The sequence below is a fragment of the Otolemur garnettii genome, unplaced genomic scaffold, assembly GCF_000181295.1.
Source record: "Otolemur garnettii isolate 467f Iridium unplaced genomic scaffold, OtoGar3 scaffold00011, whole genome shotgun sequence".
NCBI classification, from domain to species: Eukaryota; Metazoa; Chordata; class Mammalia; order Primates; family Galagidae; genus Otolemur; species Otolemur garnettii.
Genome location: NW_003852406.1, coordinates 24,428,392 through 24,445,496, shown reverse-complemented (window position 1 = coordinate 24,445,496; position 17,105 = coordinate 24,428,392). Strand labels below are relative to the sequence as shown.

Here is a 17,105-nt window from a genome sequence, read left to right as displayed (position 1 = left end):
GAGTCTCCTGCCTCTGCCTCCCAAGTAGCTGGGACCACAGGTGCCCGCCACAACACCCGGCAATTTTTTTTGGTTGCAGCCATCATTGTCCTTTGGCAGGCCCGGGCTGGATTTGAACCTGCTACTTTAGGTGTATATGGCTGGTGCCTTAGCCACTTGAGCCACAGGTGCTGAGCCACGGCATTTTCTTAGTTATTGTGTTAAGACACTTATATTCTACATTTTGTAAATTTCACATGCACCCTTGTAAGATGCACCGTAGGTGTGGTCCCACCAATTATCCTCTCTCCACCCATCCTTCCTCCTCCCCTCCCCTCTCTCTCCCCTTTCCCCATATTCTTGGGCTATAATTGGGTTATGGCTTTCATATGAAAGCTCTAATTTGGTTTCATAGTAGGGCTGAGTGACACTGGATACTTTTTGACAGGGTGGACTCTGAGATGGAAGTTTTGAGGGATGTCTCAGCTTCTGGGACCAATTGGGGGGTAGTAGAAAGTGGGTCATACAGTTCCCCTAGAGCCCTTCTCTCCCAGGAGGAGTGGGAATAAGGTTCATTTGAAAGGGCATTGGCCTCTTTGGAGCACAGGACTCTTCACAAATGTTTCAGACCTACCATTCTGCAATGGGCCAGAGATGCCACTGTTTTAAATTAAAACATTGCCTAAAATAATTATTTTACCTAGGAGGGGATCCAAAGTCTCCCTAATCCTAGCTCTCCTTCTTAGGATAAATGAGCCAGGTTAGCTGGTAGCCAGTGAACAAGAACAGACACATGAGTGAGCTATAGTGTGGAGAAAAGCAGACTGAACTGGAAGATTCCCTGGGGAAGGAGGCACTTGATCCATGTTCATTGATGCCTTCTTAGTCTTCCAAATCTTAATCAATACCCCATTGCATCCCTATATCCTGTGTGTCAGGATGCCCTCCTTATAGGAGTCAGGAACCAGTGGCCTAAAGACCACACGTGGGCCTGCAGATTTGGCCCCTCAACCAAATACAAACTTCACAGAACAAATCCCTTTATTAGAGGATTTATTCTATAAAATTGGATTCAGCAAGGCTGCAGGTTCCCTACCTCAGGTAGGGAAAAGAACACAGGGCCTTTAAGGGGGTGGCTTGGTGAATAAGATTAGACAACCCTAAGAAGGCCTGGTCCAGTGAACTGTAGCATTTGGGGGCTAGGGAAGGATTGCTGAGGTCATGATGGCTGACCTCCAGTCAAGGGTCACCTTGATTGAGGCATTACTTCCATCAGAGTGACCAAGGACTCCTTAAGCTTCTCCTCTCCTGCTACTAAGTGCTGATGAGGCATTTTAGCAGGAGACAAGGGAAACTTGGATACACAGTTGCATTCAGAAAACATTCCACTTTATTTCCTATTCTTTCCTGTGAATGGCCTTCCCATATGATTCTCTATTCTGACCAACTTTTCATGCCTAGCTCAAATGTCTCCTCTGAAGCCTTTCCTTTCCCACACAGATTACCTATTCTCTCTTTATCCCTAACTCCAAAGGCCAATTTTCTCTTCCAGGATTTGTTTGGGGAAACTGGTATGCTACCCTGATGGGCCTGAAGAGATAGAAAGAGTTTGAAGGAAGGTACAGAATAAAAAGTCCACCTGATCTGGCTCTACAAAGAGCAGATAAAGTTCAAAGTGATAAATTTGGTATTTCAGCCTTAAATCTGACATTTTAAGCTCTGTGGGCTGCCCTGGAAATCTGTTTTCCTGTGAGAGAATAGTACTGTTTTAGTGAGAGGCCAAAAGGTCATGCAGTTGATATTCATACCCATGGTCTGACCCTCTTCACAAGGGCCCAAACTGCTGTTTAGCCTTTAGGATTGGATCCAGTATGGTATGCTGATATACCTGGTCCCTAAGTTGTCCAAATGACTTTAGAGAGTTAGAGATCTAGTCATCAGGGATACAAACAAGACATAGTAATCTACAATCTACATCCTTACACCCCAATCCAGCGAATCTAAGTTCCTCCTCCCATCCTGGGTAGGTCATTGACCACAGGGGAAGGGCTGGCTCTAGGGGGAGGCGGTCTGGGTCCTCCTTCAATCCCAGTTTTCTACTGCCTGGGGGTTACTTGTTACTTGGTCAAAGGGTAAAAGGAGTGATGGTCCAGATAAGGGTAAGCTTGAATTCAGGAAGATGTACTGACACAAGTCAAGAGGCATTTGTGGAAAAACCAACTCAAATTGTGTCTCTCCTCTCTTACACTATCATAGCAATAATATAGAAGCCTTGTATGATCAATTGTGTGTGGGTTTTCCGCACCTCCCAAGCAAACAAGCAATTTTGCTGTGGATGCCAACTGGATATCCTCCAGTTCAAATCTGACACCTGGAGATCAGATGTTAGATCCAACAGGTTGAGGGCTCAGTCCCACAAAAGAATCCCTCCCCAATAATGTGGGCCTCCAGAACTTCTGACCAACTGGCTTCAAATTGGAGTTCTCACAACTCTCCCTTTGGGTACAATTTGCTAGAGTGGCTCTAGCAAACATGTTACCTTGTTTATCATAAAGGACATTACAGAAGATACAGATGAAGAGATCCATAGGCCAAGGTATAGGGGAAGGGGTGTGGAACTTCCATGCCCTCCTTGGGTGTACCACCCTCAAGAACCTCCATGTGTTCAGCTATCTGGAAATTCTCTGAACCCTGTCCTTTTGGACTTTTTATGGAGGCTTCATTGGATGGCATGAATGAGTGACAACTGTAGAAATGTGCTCAGACAAAAGGATATGATCTAATACTAATATACAAAGTGGGGAAACCCAGCAAGACCCTTCAGATTATTCTTGGTGCCTCTGTACAGCAGTCCTTCCTTCAAGGTATGGGGCAGGATCCCTTCTGAAATGTGGGACTTATAACCTACAAATAGACAAGATAGGTCAGAGAATTTCCTTCTGGCCAACTCCTAGACAAAAAGGCAGAGAAGATTTCAGCCTTGGGGAGAAAAAGGAACATAAAGGAGGGAGGAGAAGGTCAGAGAGAGAGACTGCTGAAGCCTGCTTTTGAGGTCTGAATTGCCCCAACATTGTAACAAAAAACTGTAACAAGGGCTATGGGAGTTATGGGTCAGGAATAATAGATAAAAATACACACGCCACAGCCTTCCAGGGCTGGTAAAATCACAAAGAAAGCAGTCTGTTGGCCAGTGTTCCACTCACATGTCATCTGATCAAACCCCACCATATGAAACAGAAATCATCCTCAGTTTACCTTTAAGGAATAAGACTCACACATTGAAGTACAGGATATAGTCATAGAGCTAGTGAGTGGAACTGAAACAAAGGTATGATGGAACCCAAGCTTGCTTCTCAGCAAAACAATAATCATTACTTGAAAATAAACGTGACAAAATTTTTTTGACAAAATTTTCACTATCTATCTAATGTGACCAAGGATATGTTGGATTAATGTCTGCCAGTGCCTCATGGACAGCATTTTATAAGCTGTCAGGAGATTAAAATCTATGACTGAAGGGCAATAGTTTGCCACCAATTATCACCAATGGCATTTGAATCCTGGGAACATACCTAGATTTAGAACTTTAAAATACAGCTTGGCACCTCTGGCTCAAGTGGCTAAGGCGCCGCCCACATACACCTAAGCTGGGGGGTTGAATCCAACCCCAGGCCTGCCAACAACAATGATGGCTGCAACCAAAAAATAAAAAATAAAAAATAAAAATAACTGGGCTACTTAGGAGGCAGAGGCAGGAGAATCGCTTGAGCCCAGGAATTGGAGGTTGCTGTGAGCTGTGATGCCATAGCACTCTACCCAGGGTAACAGCTTGAGGCTCTGTCTCAAGAAAAAAAAAAAAAAAGAACTTTAAAATACAACATAGTCCGGCACTGGCCAGATCCCTGTCCTTCTCTAATGTTGTCCACTACTCTTTGTCCTTGGCTCAGGGGCCAAAGAAGCCATTTATGCCCGCCTTCTCAGGACAGGGAGGAACTAACTCTCCCGAGGTGCGTAGGGTTTTCCACTCAACAATTCTATGTTCTTTCACCAAATAAAGAGACAAGAAATGGCTTACAGAAGAAATTAAAAGACTTTATCTTACTTCAGACAGATTTACTTTTAGCCTGTCACTTTCTCCTCCCCCTTTATCTGAGCTAACAGGAAGCAAATGAAGGCCTGTGATTCAGCTGTAGGCAGGGTGTCTGATGGAGCAGGTCACATCTGTTTGGTCTCATTTGCCAGGGAAAGAAAAAAAAAATCAAGAGAATAGTCTTCACATTTTGAATGCTGCAACATTGTGTCTGCTCTCCGGACTTGGCTGAGTGAAGGCAAGAGATAACAGCTGTTTAACTGATAACTACTATCGTTACTGCTTGTTGGCTAATAATTGGAAAATTGAGAGATGCCTTGGAGAAAAATGTAAGAAAAGCTCCAACAATACTGATTTAAATACACGACTAAGATGGAAACATAACAGATTTGTTGGCGCTAATGTTCTGACTTGTTATTTCCAGATGGTCAGTTCTGCACAAAATTCTGCTCTCAGGCATTCGCTGTACAGGATTCCAGACCCTCCGAAAGTATTCATATGGCCCCAAGCTGTCCTTCCATGTTCCAAGCTCATAGGACAAAGAATAGTTCTACATTCGATCTTAGCCAAAAGGCCAAGAAGCGATGGACAATGAATAGTCCTAAGAACAAGAGGGCTTCGCACTCTCGGTCCAGGCACACTCTGCCTTCCCTAGTTCTCGCTACCCTCTCTCTCTACTGCCGGAGCCCCCCCTGAAGGCTGCCAGGGCCTCAAACCACGCGCGAATCTCCAGCTCGCCCTAACTTCCCGTTAGGCTCAGACTCCGAGTGTGCGCTGAGACAGGCACCGGATCGTGGGGAGTCGCAGGGCGGCGCCAGAAGAATGCTGCCCGGGGACTCATAAGCCTGGGCCCAGTCTGGGAAGGCCCAGATGATCCGGGCAGCCTGGGCGGAAGGGCCAACTAATGAACCCCAGGCTAGCCGCCCAAGTTGGCTGCAACAGGTGGCCTAGGGACTGGGGGTCTGGGAGGGAGATCTCGGGATCTCCGGGGGCGGATTCTGCTGCCCCGCCAGCTCCCCATTGGCCACCATAGGGTCGATGCTTTCACTTGCTGTAATGTGTCCTTCCGCTACGGAATGTAGTCCTCCAGAAGGGCAACCTGACAGTCCTTTCCGCCTCAGCCGCGCTTCCTACTGAAGGTGACCGCGCCCAGCAAGGACGCAGAGGGGCGGGGCCCAGCCAGGCGGGGGCCGGGATTGGGCGGGGGGCGGGGCGGCGGAGGGATTGCGGCGGCTCCGCAGCCGGGATAACCTTGAGGCGCCGGCGGCTGCTTCTCTCATAGTGCGGAGCTACGCATCCTGCGGCTGCTGACCTCTTTGCATTTGCAGCGGAGCCCGAGCCCTACGGCGCCAGAGGTGAGCGGTGCAAGAGGCTGAGCCATCGGTCCTCACCTGGCGTCGGTCGGCCCTCCTATACGAAATCCTGGCCTGCCTGTCGGCTCCGGCACCCAGGCGGGGGCGGCGCAAGATCTGGGCATCTTGGAGCCGGTCGGGCCGGGAGAGGGGGGGAAAGACTACTCGCGGTTACGGCCTGCGCTTCAAAAGTGCCCTGCGCCCGTTTCTTCCAAAGTTAGACGGGTCTGGCAGCCCCTTTTCTGCCCCAGTGCCTACCCCCTCATTCTGATTCTATCCTCACCTTCCTCAGTCGGATTCCATCCTTACCTCCCTTCTGTTATTATCTCCTAATTGATTCATCCATGCATCCCCACTTTCTCCCCGCCCCCTGCTCCGTGCTCATTTTCCTCCTCTTCCCCCTTAATACTCCTTCTTTTCTCCATTTCATCTTCAACCTGTTCATGTTCTCCTCATTCTGATGTTTTCTTTGTAACCGCTCCTTGAAACAACTTCTGTTTCCCTCCCATCCTTCACTCAGGCTCGTCCGCTCTTCCCGCGCCCTGGTCCCCTCATGCTACCCCTTCCCGGATCGTGCTCCGTTTCTGCCCTCCCCCCTCCGCGCTGGTCACGTCCGCTCCTCCGCACACCGCTCCTCCCCCCTCCTCGTTGCTCTGGTCCCCGCCCTCCCCTCTTTCTGGTCAGGCTGCCTTCCCACTCCGGTCGCTGATCGTGGTCCTGTCCCCCTCTCCATCATGGCCTTCCAGCAGTCTCGGCCTCTACTGGAGCCCCGAGTCCAGGGCGGGCGGCGGCGGGCCACCGCCTAAAGTGGCAGTGTGCAACACGGATGGGCAGGGCTGGGTGTCCGGTGCGGCTGGCGGGATGCTGCAGCGGCGCGGGCGCAGTTAAGAGGGTTATGTAACCGTTGGCCTTTCCTGATGCCGGGGAAGAAGAGGCGGCTGCTTCTGGGGCACGTTCCTGTTTTGTGCTGGCTGCCCCTAGTTCTGGTCAGCCTGCAAGGGCCTGTGAGTAGCGCTAGGCCCTCGAACTCGTCTCGGCCCCTGCCGGCTGCCGCGACCCTGCGCTGGCTGCGAAGGGTCGCGTGCTCCATCCCGCTGCTGCCTCGATGCACGTAGCGCCCAGCTCCAGCCACCTGCCTTACCCCGCCCTGCCCCACCCCGCCCGGCCCGACAGCTGGCCTTGGGGACGCGGTAGGAGCCGGAGAATCCGCCACGTGCTTCTCAGAGGCCTTGTGGCGTTCGACGCATTAATCGGGCTCGTCGCCTCAGCTTCTCATTCCTTAACCAATGAGCCCGTATTGTGGAATGCGGAGGCCATGGTTTGGGGAGGCGACGCAGGTTATGGAGAAGTTACGAAATCCTCACAATTTCTTAAAAACGATGGGGGCAGGGACTGTTTGGGGGAAGGAATTCCAGTCCGGGATGACTAGGCTGGTCGTAGCCCACCAAGCTCACAGTCTGCTTATGGAACGAGCATAGCATTTTTCGTGGGTAAGTGTTGTGAGGAAGGTATGAACTTCCTGCTGGGGGAAGAAGAACAGGAAGCCTCACTGGGTCACACCAGGTGGTAAGCATTCTTTTTGAAGAAGTAGGAAAGCACCTCCCAGTGGGAAGGTTATTTAAAGACCCAACCGTGGAAAACCATCCCTTGGCTTAATCCGCTTACTCCAAACCCCAGACATCGGTCCTCCCGGTAATGAATAAAGTGAACCTTATAAGGAAGGTGCAGACCTGGACAGAGTGGCTGGGAAGTTGTAAACAGGCTTTTAGAATCAGATTTTTTTTTTTTTTTTGAGACAGAGCCTCAAGCTGTCCCCCTGGGTAGAGTGCCCTGGCATCACAGCTCACAGCAACCTCCAACTCCTGGGTTCAAGCGAGTCTCCTGCCTCCGCCTCCCAAGTAGCTGGGACCACAGGCGCCCGCCACAACGCCCGGCTATTTTTTTTTTGGTTGCAGCCGTCATTGTTGTTTGGCGGGTCCGGGCTGGGGATTTGAACCCGCCACCTTAGGTGTACGTGGCTGGCACCTTAGCCGGTTGAGCTATAGGCGCTGAGCCTAGAATCAGATTTGACTCATTAATTTACTGAGACTACTGAGGAGGGAATTCAGCTTCTGGACCTCACTTTCCCAGGTGAAAATGGGAAAAACATTTTCCTTGTTTTTTTTTCTTAGAGACAGTTTCACTTTGTCGCCATCGATAGAGTTCTGTGGTGTCACAGCTCACAGCAACCTCCAGCTATTGGGCTTAGGCGATTGTTTTGCCTCAGCCTCTGGAGTAGTTGGGACTACAGGCGTCGCCAAAACGCCCGGCTATTCCTCCTTGTTTTCTGAAACGTTTGGTCTCTGCACATGCACTCCTGTAAGTGTTGTGTGCTCAGTGCAGAGCCGATGAGATGCCCAGAAGAAATGCCTCTAAATGAGTGTATTATTCTGGTCACTGAGCAGGATTTTACTTAATCTGCAATTGAGCCTGAGGGCTGAACTTGATTCATCTTATTCTTCTGCTGACCCCAAACAGGGTACAGTTAATCTTTGGGAGTTTGGCTTTCTAAATGCCAAATGTCGCCTGGAAACCAGTCCCCTCAGGGAGTCTGGTACAGTGTTTACAAGTAACAAATGTTACTTTGCAACTCTCCACTTGCAACAAGGGGCTCTTTGGTCTTCTGCGAACAGAGACCTCTAGACACAGAACCGGTAGGGAGGGGATGATTTATTTAAACCTTTGCTGTGTAGCTAAAAGGGTGGAAACAATGTACAGTGCCAAGACTGAAATCATTTGCATTCCAGTCCTTGACCTCAGGTGGACTTTTTCAACCTGCTCTCGAGGTTAAGATTGCAGTCAGGGGACAGTAGCCCTTTGTTGGCAGTACCAAGGGTGTGGCCACTCTCTAGGGTACAGTGGGCTTAGGTCAGGACTCCCCTGCTGCAGCATTGTTAGCAAATAATTTGCCCTCTGGTGGCCTGAGATGCTGTTGGTACTGCAGCCAGGCTGCTCTGTGGGGAAGGGTAATGAATCCATCACCAAATCTGTGGGGGAGGGGGAGGCTCTGTGGCAAAGATGACTCAACCTTTCAAGTTATCTGCATTTGAGAGAATTCTCTTCACTGGGTGAGTGGGCAAACTGCATTGCGGTTTTTACAGGCTTGAAAAGTCCCTTCTCCCCCTTTCAGTGAGTCAAATAAAGCCTGCATTTCTTCCAATTAAAAATATCTCAACAAAGTGAAAAGTTGGTCTAGGTCACTAGGATCTCAGTACTGGCCAAAGAGCTTAGGTCCAGAATGGCAGAGCCTGGGCCTAAATAATGCAGTGTATGCATCTGCATTCCTAAGCCTTCTATAGTGGGCATGGCAGCCTCTATTGGGACATGAGTAACCAGAAGTTAAAGAATACCCTTGAGCTTATTTCTGAGTTAGTGGATTTTTGCCAAAAAAATATGGACATTAGTCTTCTGTCTGGCACAGCTGCTTTCATTTTAGGCATTACATTAGAAATAATCTTAGTTTTGAATTTGTAGTTTAACAGAGAATTGTTAGCTATTTCAAGAACTGTACCCTTAGTGACTTGGCAAATTTGGGAGCTGTGACTCCAAACAGCTAGCACCCAGAGGAGTTGTTTCTATTACTTGAAAGTTGTGACATTGACATGGGGTCACAGGAAAAACATTTCTTAAAACTATTTCTTTCTTAATATTGAGGCAATGGAAGAAATGAGGAACTGGCTGTGGTTAGGGAGAGAGGAAAAATGTAGCTCTTACTTTACAAACTCACATTACTTGAGTTAATTTATTTGGCTTCAGCTTGCATGAAAGCAAGTCAGGATGTGTTATCTTGGCTAAGACTGAGACCAAGGTAGAGAAAAATGACTCATTTGACATTACTGTTATTTTTGAATCACTCCAGACATCACAGTCAAATCCCAATTAACTGGTACACCACAAGAATGAGTTGTCCTTGTGAGGAAAATTTTATTGCAACCCTGTAGAGGGTCTTTGTTCAATGTTTAAGTGATTTATTTGGAAAAAGGTCTTACAGGACTTTATGTTGTCACTTTAAACATCAGTTCTGGTACAGATAGGACTAGAGCTAAATAACCTGATGTATGAAGACCATTTTTAATACCATCTTGCTTTCTGAGAGTTTGCATTTTTCATCAAGAGCCAGACTTAGGCTGGATAATTGTAGTCTGGTTGCTTGGGGCTTTGTATAAGAAGGTGTTTGGGGCAAGGTTTGCCAGGATAGGTGGTGGGTGACTGGTGGTGCCCAGCTTCTCCTGGGACTTTTGGTAAGGCTGCTCAGCTGTGGGGGGTGGTGAGGGGGAGGGAGGTTGGCACTGCCTCCAGGCCGTCTGGTTAGGCCCCGCCCCTGCAGTAGTTTGTGCTAGTCTGCACGTAGGAAAGCTTGGAGAGCCGGGCTGCAGTACCTTCACTGGCCTCTGAGACTCGCCGCCCCACTACTTCTGTCCATAAGCTCCTGGGGAGCAGTAAGCCTCTTTGCTGATGTCAGCAAGCAGGTTTGGAAATAGGTTGGGGCTGTGGTGGGGGAGAGTCCAAGACGAGCAGTGAGGTTGCTAGTCATAGCATTTCAGAGTGTGCTGCTGGTAAAACTCTGTAGTCGGAATTCTCTGAAGGGAGCCCTATTCCTCCCATACATTTTTAATCTGCATACAGATAATATTTCTTCCACTTTAAATAACTGGCATCTCCCCAGTCTCTAACAATGAGTGAAAAAGAATTACCCCATCAGCAGAGTCAGTTATGGCTTGTAAGACGCACCGTGCCCATTTCAGAGGAGCCTGGGAGCTTTGATTGAGTTAAGAAGTGAGGAAGTAGACTCTTGAAAGTCTGACAGTATCCAGTGTTGGCAGAGGTGTGGGAAGGCAGGAACTCTTTCTGGTTGTAAATTGATAGCACCACTTTGGAGTGCAATTCAGCAATATTTAGTAAAAATAGAAATACACCCCATGACCCAAGAATTCTATTTCTAGATACATAGAAGCTCACAAATGCACAAGGAGACATGTACTAGAATAGTGTGGTATTAAAACTGGTCTGATAGGGTGGGGAGTGCCCACTAGTAAGGGAGTACATAAATAAATTGGTTTAGTTATACAGTAGACTGGTACACACAAATAGTAGTTCCAATGAGTTAGCTAGATCTGTGTACCAAATGGATGGATCTTAAATATGCTACATAGTGAAAAAGGAAGTTATACTGTCTGATGTGTACAGTATGCTACTTAGGACAATACCATAAGATCCAGCATTGACATAGATAGAACGGTATCTAGACTTTTGTGAACTAGAGCAGCGGTTCTCAGCCTGTGGGTCGCGACCCACAGGAACTGTATTAAAGGGCCCCGCGGCATTAGGAAGGTTGAGAACCACTGAGCTAGAGGGAATACAAAAGTCATAATTCAAAATCCACTGGAGGAGCCTGGGGATAGAGGAAAAACGAACTGTATAAAATTGTAATTCTTATCTTTCTTTTTAAAAAGTCTAAAGAAAATATAGCTCATTGTTAATGATCAGTTCTAGGTGGTAGAGATACAGATGTTAGTTTTTTTCTTTAATTCAAGACAAAATAGAAGCAAACCTATAAAGGCTGCTAAAGGTAGAACAGTTGCACTAACTAGCTAAGAGCTCTGAGAGAGCTGGCACTGCCTTTCCTCTTCCCTCCCCCCAGCGAGGATGCAGGGTGGCTCCTCCAGTAAATGCTGAGCTAGTGCTTACTTCATGGACCATCACCCACCCTGGTTGCACCCCCAATCAAGAGCCCCAGGTCTCTTGCTGCTTCCAGAGTGTGGGTGTCAGGCCTAGAAGCACTTGCCTCACTTTTCATCCTGGTAAGGAAGAACCATGTGCCCGATGTCAAAGGCTTCAACCAAACTTCCTCCTTCAGGCTAAAACCAGTTCTCTGCTCTGAGCACCAAACCAGGAAATTATCCTCCTCTGAGGATCTAGAGTGTTCTCTGACTCAGGACTTCTTCCTCTGAAGCTGAATGGTGCTTGGGGACATTTTGTGCCCTTTCAGCATCAGCTTATGCCTTGTTCAGGTTTTTGTTTTTGTGTTGTTTGGTTTTAAACACGGGAATTTTACTTCAACCTAAAAGTGGGCATGTTTCATTCTGTACAGCCTGGTAATGCCAGACTTTGCTTTCTGTTGGGCCCTGGTGGGGATGAAGAGTGGACTTCAGACCCAGATCTCTTAGCTAAAACAGATCTTATCCTCTCTATACTCACATTTACAGAGACACTGTTGTCATTGCTCTTAAACTGTACATCATACATCAGGATAAACAGCATCTACTCCAGATCTTACTGGATTCCACTGGGCCATTTCCCATTATGATCATGTTTATGCGTAGTCTGATTAGCCAATATTGAAAATGCTGTTTCCATCACTCCTAGAGAGGAGGCTGACCTGAATACCACCAGCATGTTTTTTTTTTTTTTTTTTTTTTAGTTTTTGGCCCCCAAGCCCCCCCCCTGGGCAGAGTGCCGTGGCATCACAGCTCACAGTAACCTCCAACTCCTGGGCTCAAGCGAGTCTCTTGCCTCCGCCTCCCAAGTAGCTGGGACCACAGGCGCCCACCACAACGCCCGGCTATTTTTTGGTTGCAGCCGTCATTGTTGTTTGGCGGGTCCGGGCTGGGGATTTGAACCCGCCACCTTAGGTGTACATGGCTGGCGCCTTAGCTGGTTGAGCTATAGGCGCCGAGCCAAGAATTGAGAATTAAAAGGACTTCATGTTGGCCTGGAGACTTGGAGGTGTAGAGGTAGCAGATTGATGTCAGGGCGAGGAATACCATCTTGGGTACCTACTAGCAGTGTTGGAGGAAAAGAGTGGGCATTTGGTGCCATTACTATGGGTTTGATCTGTGTGATAAGGTTGGTATCATCTTAATTGGTACAGAGAAAAATCAGCTTTTGCAGATGCAGACTTGTAGGGTGGGCTGGCTTATTAGGGCAGAATGATTTGGACCTTTGTGAAAGATAGAACTGGTGGAGTGAAGCATGAGTCTTTTCCGGGGCAGCCTGACAATAGTACTGGCCCTGAGAAGTACAGCCAGGGTTTTTTTTGTTGTTGTTGTTGTTGTTTTTGGTCCGTTTGTTTTTATTTTGTTAAATTAATTATTATTATTATTTTGAGACAGAGTCTCACTTTGTTGCCCTCAGTAGACTGCTGTGGTGTCATAGCTCATAGCAACCTCAAACTCTTAGGCTCAAGTGATTTTCTTGCCTCACCCTCCCAAGTATCTGGGACTACAGGTTACAGGTGCCTGCCACAGCGCCCAGCTATTTTTTTTTTCCACTCTTCATCCCCAGCAGGGCCCAACAGAAAGCAAAGTCTGGCATTACCAGGTTATACAGAACAAAACATGCCCACTTTTAGGTTGAAGTAAAATTCCCTTGCTTAAAACAACACAAAAACAAAAATCTGAACAAGGTCTTGCTCTGGCTCACACTGGTCTTGAACTCGTGAGCTCAGGTAACCCACCTGCCTCAGCCTCCCAAGGGCTAGGATTACAGGTGTGAGCCACTGAGCCCGGCCAAATTTATTTATTTATGAGACGAGATCTCTCTCTGTCCCCAAGCTAGATTGCAGTGGCATCATCATAGCTCACTGCAACCTCTAGGCTCAAGTGATCCTCTTGCCTTAGCCTCCTGAGTAGCTAGGACTGTAAGTGCCTGGCTAATTTTTGTATATTTAGTAGACAGAGTCTCATTTTTGCTCAGGTTTTTCTTAAACTCCTGAGCTCAAGAGATCCTTCTCTCTTGGCTTCCCTGAGTGTTAGAATTACAGGTATGAGCCACTGGGCCTAGCCTATGGTATTTTTTATACAATTTTTTCCCCTAGTTTCTGAAGGTAGCTAAAGAGCAGGAGTTCCTTGAGCTTTGAAAGGAAAGGGCAGATTAGGGGCCCCTGGAGCTGAGCTGTGGTTTGGCGTGCTCCAGCCTGTCAGGCCAGTCAGACCTCAGATGGTGTTTTGTTTCCCACAGAAGAGACATGGCCCTGAGGAAGATCCTCCTGCAAGGGCTTGGGCTCAAGAAAAAGCCTCCTGTACCTGGGTGTGGTGTTTGTTGCAGTCAGCGGACAGGCTGGGTTTCCACTGCCAGCTGGAGGTTGGCTCTGCATGTCTGTGCCTCCCAAGGAGGATGCAGTAGTGACTCAGGCTGGCATGGGAGGGGCCACATTTCCTGGCAGGCACTGTTCAGGCCACTGACATGAGGGGGGACCCCTTCCCAGAGACTCACCCTGTGAAAGCAAGGCTGGAGCTAAGGGAGATTTCCAGAGGGTGTTTTATATACAAATACAAGTCTAGGTGGTTGGTGGGATGCCTAGCTGAGGAGAAGAGGCTTGTAAGGGACCTTGAAGACCGGCAGAAGGCTTTGGTTCTCCCTGCAACAGAAGTTCCAGAACAGGCTTGGCACCTGTGGCTCAGTAGCTGGGATGCCAGCCATGTACACCAGAGCTGGAGGGTTTGAATCTGGCCTGGACCTGCCAAACAGCAATCACAACTACAGCCCAAAAATGGCTGGGCATTGTGGCAGGTGCTTGTGGTCCCAGCTATTTGGGAGGCTGAGGCAGGAGAATCGCTTAAGTCCAGGAATTTGAGGTTGCTGTGAGCTGTGATGGCACAGCACTCTACTGAGGGTGACATAGTGAAACTCTGTCTCAAAAAAAAAAAAAATAAAATAAAATAAAAAAGAAGTTCCAGGACAGACCTTAAGGGAAGAGAAATCCGTTAGTGACCTGGAGATGAGACATGAGGCTTCTGGGTTGGCACAGTGCTTTACAGACACCTGTGCTTTTGTAGAAGCTTTTTTGACTACTGGTGTGTAAATCTACTAAAATACTTAACAAATTTTTGTTATTTTTAATACTTACAGCAAGCATTAGTGCTTTGTAGATATCAGATTTAATTTGAGAGGAAGAAAAAAGGTTTGTGTTGAGGCCAATATAATTGCAGCTGCTTTTGTTTGTTTTTAAAGACAGGGTCTCACTCTGTCACCTAGGCTAGAGTTCTGTGGCATGATCATAGCTTACTATAACTCCTGGGCTCACATCCTCCTTTTCTTAACCTCCCAAATAGCTGGGACTACAGGTGTGTACCACTATGGCCACCTAATTTTTTATTTTTGGAGAGATGGAGTCTCACTAACTTGCCTAGGTTGGTCTCAGACTTTTGCCCAGATTGGTATCAAGAGATCCTCCCACTTTGGCCTCCCAAAGCACTAGATTACTGGCATTAGCCACTGTGCCTGGCTGAGGTTGATATAAATGTATTTGATAGTGGCATCTCCTAGCCCTGGATGCAACCCTTCTGTACCAGTTTATCACAAAGGCCTCACTATGAAGCTTGAGAACAGACTAATGAGGAAAAGAAGTTTTTGGGTTTGAGCATGTAGCTAACAGGGTTTTGGTATGAAATTGTCCTATGAACTGGTGTTTTTGTTGTTGTTATTTTTTTGCTTTGAGATTCTGACAATATTAAGTTTGGTTTTTCTAAACTAATGAAACTGCTGCATTGCATTTGTGATCAAGGGCCTAGGACATGTATCTTTCCGTTGCCGCCTTTTAAGTAGAATATTCTTAAAGTGCATAGAACAGCAGTTGATTAATGGAATTTTTAAAAATTCCTCCCAGCAATTTCACAGGACGCTTGTAAATATTTTTTTCAAAAGAGGTACCTTTTCTTTCTTTTTTTTTTTGTTATAAAAGTATTTAATACCAGTACATTTTTAATAAAAAATTTGCTGTAATCTTACCACCCAGATAACATACTATTAAAATGTTGGTATACAGAAGGTGCCAAAAAAATACACAACTTAAGGAAAAAACTGCATTAAAATTGTAATACTTGACTCATGATTGATTTCTGCAATTATAAGAGGTACTAAACATGACTTATATTCATCTTTGGTATCAGTATATACTGAGTATTTTTTTTTTTGAGACGGAGCCTCAAGCCATCCCCCTGGGTAGAGTGCCATGGCATCCCGCTCACAGCAACCTCCAACTCCTGGGCTCAAGCGAGTCTTCTGCCTCAGCCTCCCAAGTAGCTGGGACTACAGGCGCCCGCCACAACGCCTGGCCATTTTTTGGTTGCAGCCATCATTGTTGTTTGGCAGGCCCGGGCTGGGGATTCGAACCCGCCACCTTAGGTGTATGTGGCTGGCGCCTTAGCTGCTTGAGCCAAGCATATACTGGCGCCGAGCCAAGTATATACGAGTATTACAATTTAATACAATTTTTTCTTTCTTAATGTGTATACATTTTGCACCCTCTGGTTTTTTTTTGTTTGTTTGTTTTTCTTGAGACAGTGTCTCATTATGTTGTCCTTGGGAGAGTGCTGTGGTATTATAGCTCATAGCAACTCTTGGGCTTAAGCGATTCTCTTGCCTCAGCTTCCCCAGTAGCTGGGACTATAGGCGCCCGCCACAATGCCTGGCTGTTTTTTGGTTGCAGTTGTCGTTGTTTAGCAGTCCTAGGCTGGGCTTGAACCTGCCAGCTTTGGTATATGTGGCCGGTGTCCTACTCAGTGAGTTATGGCTGTCAGGCCTCTTTTATGTATTTTTACTTTGGTGTTCCTTTCTCCTCAAAAGGAGAGAGACCAGAATAAATAGTAGAATGTTAGCAAGTCACAAGCTTAGAGGGAAGGCAATGAATGTTAGGGTGTTAGGGGAGGGAATAAAACACCTCACGGGACCAGTAAAAACCCACTTTGTTTGTGAATTTCCTGTCAATGGTACCTTGGTTTTTTCGGGAGAGAAGTCTATATTTTTCTTTATAACATAGCAGATTCTCTAGGAGCAGCTACCTTCTTTGGAGGTGGCAGAGATGGGTTTACATAAAGTCAGGGATGGAGGAGGATAAAGGAATAAGGGTCATGTGTATGGAATAAAAGCCTAGATACCTGGCTATAAGGTAATTTTTCTGTGACCCCAGAGAGTTTTCGTTACACTCAGCTTTCATCTTAATCCTCGTACAGCTCTGCAGGGCAAACATTATTCAGCTCTGAGCGGTCTTTGCAAGTGGGGCCAAGGAGCCACTCTGAACCAAAAGCAGAGCATTATGTCACCGGAAGACCGAGCCCAGAGAACCAAAGGTATGACCTAATAATCAGTGGCCCCAGCCAGCTCTCTGCAAAGAGACCCTAATATCTCAGGTCTCAGGAAGAGCTGGCTGATTTTTTTTTTTTTTTTTTTTTTTTGGTGAGATAGAGTCTCACTTTGTTGCCCCTGGTAGAGTGCTGTGGTGTCATAGCTCACAGCAACCTCAGACTCTTGGGCTCAAGCGATCCTCTTGGTTCAGCCTCCCAAGTAGCTGGGATTATAGGTGCCTGCCACAACACCCAGATATTTTTAGAGACTGGGTCTTGCTCTAGCTCAGGCTGGTCTCAAACTTGGAAGCTCAGGTGATCCGTGCACTTTGGCTTCCCAGAATGCTGGAATTAGAGGTATGAGCCACCATACCCAGCCCTGGCTGATAATTTTTAAGAGTACAATCAGTTACTCCAGTCCACTCATTCAGATCTCAGTTTGTGCATAATACAGTCCTCAGACTGGATGATACTTCTCAGAAATGTCCCCTTAACAGCCAGCCTGACCTACACCTGGCTGGGAGCCCTCCATTGCCAAAGTATGGAAGCCCTGCCTCGACTGTGAGTGTATAGTGAAGGAAC

At 47.2% G+C, this 17,105-nt stretch overlaps 1 protein-coding gene across 1 annotated transcript in view; it reads left to right on the top strand.

The window, feature by feature from the left end:
* The first annotated feature begins 5,359 nt into the window (after positions 1-5,359).
* PKM (pyruvate kinase M1/2) overlaps positions 5,360-17,105 on the top strand; it is a 35,533-nt gene continuing 23,787 nt past the window's right edge. The window contains exon 1 of the mRNA XM_023510072.1: positions 5,360-5,424. The gene's annotated coding sequence lies outside the window, so the exon portion shown is untranslated. The remainder of the gene's footprint in view (positions 5,425-17,105) is intronic.